The sequence below is a fragment of the Antechinus flavipes genome, chromosome 6, assembly GCF_016432865.1.
Source record: "Antechinus flavipes isolate AdamAnt ecotype Samford, QLD, Australia chromosome 6, AdamAnt_v2, whole genome shotgun sequence".
NCBI classification, from domain to species: Eukaryota; Metazoa; Chordata; class Mammalia; order Dasyuromorphia; family Dasyuridae; genus Antechinus; species Antechinus flavipes.
The window spans coordinates 248,146,332-248,150,767 of record NC_067403.1 but is presented as its reverse complement, the minus strand read 5'-3'; the positions used below and the strand labels follow the sequence as shown (position 1 = coordinate 248,150,767).

Sequence of the window (4,436 nt, the reverse complement as noted above, 5' to 3'; positions counted from 1 at the left end):
GGGATTTTAACTAAACTTGAAGGAAGCTAAGCCAATGATTAGTGATATCTTTGGGGGACCCAGAAAACCATATAATGAATTGAAAAGACAAAATGTCCCTGGTTGTGGCTATCTTCTGCATCCACAGTGGCAGTGATGATGATTGAAAAACATATAAGATATGGGATGGAAACTAATTCAGAAGTCACTTTATTATTACATGATGCACAGTTGCTTTGACAGACAACTCCCACAATTAGGCAATTGGTAGTCATTAGCAACTGTTCCTCAGTCCATTCCATAGACCTTACTGCTTCAGCAATTGCAGGACAAAGCTAAGTCTCAATGAAATTTTGCCCAGCTTTCTTTGATCCTCCCTTTCCTTCTCTCCATCTTAAATCATGCTAATTTGGTCTTTTTTCTCCTTTTCCCTCTTCTTCATCAGAATGAAACCTACTTATAGAAAAAAAAAAGATCTTGTTCTCCAACGAGACCAACAATAATCCTCCTTCTTCTGCTGATTGTTATTAGAGAATAAGGTGCTTTCCTTTCTTGAAGTTGGAAATGTCACTTTGATGCTTCAGACATTTTTAATAGACTGAAAAATAGTGAACATTAATACATGAAAGACTCTCTGAGTAATTGGATCATAGAATTTTGGAGAACTAGTGTAATCATTTTTTTATATATATAAAAGTCATTCATCATGAAAGAATTAGTTTTTCTGATGATTACTCTTTTGTTGCAGGTGAATGACAACATATTCAAATGGCATGCATGGAGAATATATCTGAAGTGAATGAATTCATCCTCATAGGATTAACAGATAATCCAGACCTTCAGGTTCCTCTCTTCACTATGTTCACCCTTATTTATCTCATCACACTAGTAGGAAACCTGGGGATAGTAGCTCTGATCTCCTGGGATTCCCAGCTCCACACTCCCATGTACTTTTTCCTCAGTAACCTCTCTCTGGTAGACTTTGGGTATTCCTCAGCTATTACTCCCAAAGTGATGGCTGGGCTCCTCACAGGGACAAGGTCATCTCCTATTATGGATGTGCTGCACAATGGTTCTTCTTTGGGGCCTTTGCTACAGCTGAAAGTTTCCTCTTGGCTTCCATGTCCTATGATCGCCATGCAGCTGTGTGTAAGCCCTTACATTACACTACTACCATGACTTCAACAGTTTGTGCATCTCTGGCCAGTGGTGTCCACATCTGTAGCTTTTTGGCCTCCTCTATACTGACAGGAAACGTATTTAGCCTTACTTTTTGTAGTTCAAACATAGTCCATCACTTTTTCTGTGATGTTCCCCCTCTCCTAGCTCTCTCTTGCTCTGATACTCACACCATTGAGTCACTAATATATATCTTAGGGTCATTCACTATGTTTTTCCCATTTCTTGTCATCTTTATTTCTTATTTGATAATCTTTATCACTATCTTGAAGATCCATTCTGCCGAAGGCCGCCAGAAAGCCTTCTCGACTTGTGCTTCCCATCTCGTAGCAGTGTCTATATTTTATGGGACTATCATTTTCATGTACTTTCAGCCTAGTTCAAACCACTCAATGGACTCAGATAAAATTGCATCAGTGTTCTACACCATGGTCATCCCCATGTTGAACCCTATAGTCTATAGTCTTAGGAATAAAGATGTCAAGAATGCTTTTAAGAAAGCTGTGAGGGGACAAAGACTTCAAAAGAATCATTTTTCTTAGAGAAAAAATCCAATCTGTTTCTTCCTCTTTCTGTGCTGTAACCCCTAATTAAAGCTATTTTTTATACACACAGAACCGGAATCCAAACTTTTTCAGAAATAACATTATATAGTAGAAAAGACAAAATGAGAAACCTGAATTTAAGTTCTGTCTCAGAGATCTTCATAGTTTGTTACCTTTGGAAAATCACGTAATATCTCAGTCAGTTTTCTCACACTGAAAGCTGCTTAATTGTATTTCATGTCTTATGAGATTGTTGTGTGGGAAAATTATGTATATGTACACATACAAGTGCTGTATAGCAAATCAAACTATTATCCTGCTAGAAAGCAAAGTTTATTTGGATCATTTCTGCACTGCATTGAGTTACTTAGAAAGTGTAGCTTTAATATTATGGCAATTTCTTTTTCAGCAATCTGTAAACCAGAAGTATGCTGTTAAATGCATAAGAATCAGCTTTTTGGGGAAAATTATGTATGAAAGACTTTAAATTTTAATATCATTTTTAATTTCTCCATCACTTTCTTAATTCTCGACCACCAACAAAACAATAAAGTCCCGATTAGTAGCCTTTACTGATTTCTATGGTCTAAATATTCACATTCAAAATGCATCAATTTCTTTATGGCCCATTTGGAGCTGCCTTTAGCATATCCCTGCAGCATGGCTACCTTAAGGTAGGAATATAAACCACAAATTGGCCTAAGAACCTGGAAAGAACTTTGAATGATCCTATGGAATAGATGCCTTTCTCTGAATTGTCACTGTGGTATCCTGATACCTACCTCAATAGCAACTTCATTCTATCTAATAGGATCTTTAGATCTTTCATGTGTTTCTGTAACTGAATAGAGGTTATTCTAATTTTGAAAAGCATATTTTGATTTTCCTGTGGGATGAAATAAAAACTGCCCTGTATTTGGTAGCTTAAATTATTTTATATGAGCTGGAGACCTCTATTCAGAAGGTGATATGATATTGAAAATTGGTGTACCATTTTATTTTGTAATGTTTATTAATTATTGATTGAGAATTATATCTCATCCTGGGTCAGGAAATTATATATGTGTGTGTGTGTGCGTGTGTGTGTGTGTGTGTGTGTGTGTGTGTGTGTGTGTGTGTGTGTATAAAGTGTAATCACAATTGTATAGACCTTATTGGCAAAATTTGTAAGAGTTTAACATTCCTATTGCTTTGGGCCAAAGTCAAATAACAAAGATTCATTTCTCTGAGTGTTTGCTGACCATGTGGGAAGATGAGTTACGCTGGTCCCAAGATGTTTGCCTACTGTGAGATTTTCCAGGGGATGTTAGTCAATTCTATGTTTTCTCTTTCATCATGGGTTATGGAAATCTGAATTCTGAGTCAACCAAGCAAAGTCTACTTTTATTTTTGTGTAATTAATCACATATCAATTTGTATCACTGGATGGCTTTTGATACCTCCTAGTAACCAAGTATATAAAAGAATTACTCTGATGGTCAGGTGTGTCCTTGGCTATGAAAATCCTTGGGTATCTTTAATTGACAATTATTAGCCTTGTTAATAAATTGATTATTCTCAGATCTTTCTGCCTCATTTCCTTTATCACAGATATTTTGTGACAATAATGAGTTATCAAGAGATTGAAAAACTTATGTCATTTTCAAAGAATAAACACGGTCCATGGTCCAGAAGTATTATTTGATAAATATTTGGCATTTCTTCCCCTACTCTGACTTCACACCTTCTCCCTTTGGGATTTGAATTATTTTGGACTCAAATCAACTATCACTAGTTCAGCATAAAGAAGGCATGGTTAATCTGAAAAATTTTAGTGGGTATTAGTGGTCTATTCTCCTAATACTAATCAATAGGAAGACTTGGAAGCAAAAATATTAATATCACACCTCAGCACATTGAGAAATTTTTTAGTCTCAGGTAGCAGAGATGATGCTGTTGCTTTCCTTTGCCCTTCTCAGAGTATATGTGAATATTTTATTCAGTCCTAGAAGTCACATTTGAGGAAGGTATTGATACCTGGAGCATGCACAAAGCAGCTTTATTGGACACTAGTCCATATGAGGAACAGTTAAAGAACTGAGCATATTTATTTTAGAGAATAAAAATGTAAACATGGTAGGATTAGTTGAAGATGTACCTTTTGAAAGAATGATTCAACATATTCTGCTTAGCCATAAGATAGAACAAGAATCAATGGATGTAATATTCAGCGATAAATTTTAGCTCAATGGAAGAAAGTTTTCTTAACAGATGACCTATTTAAAATTGGCAATCTACCTTGAAGAATTCTCCCTTAGTGTAGGTCTACAAATGTGACATAAATTATTAAATGTATTATAGAGAATGTTCTCTTTTTGGATTAGTTTTGATGACTTTTGAAAGCCCTCTTACTCTAAGATTCTGTGATTCTCTAACTCTGCTCTCTCGTGAATTCATGAATTCCCCCTGGATCTTTGATGGCTGACCTGGTGCTCCCATAGTATCATCACATCTAGATATCTGGGACCCTATTGGGACATTGCAAATATGTACCTACTGGTACATATCTAAATCTTTGTCTATCTAAATCTTCACATGCCATCATGAAAGTGCATCACAAAACATGAACAAATTTAGCACTCCATCAGTTCCTCAATAAATATGAAATATAACATGAAATGATAGAGATTTAGGTATATCTAACAATATTACTATCATTCTACATTAATTTAGTGAGCCCAATTTATTTTTTAA

The 4,436-nt window shown here is 35.5% G+C and overlaps 1 pseudogene; it reads left to right on the top strand.

Annotated features, from left to right (window-relative positions):
- The first annotated feature begins 747 nt into the window (after nt 1-747).
- LOC127540333 (olfactory receptor 5B2-like) lies at nt 748-1,700 on the top strand (annotated as a pseudogene).
- The last annotated feature ends 2,736 nt before the right edge of the window (nt 1,701-4,436 follow it).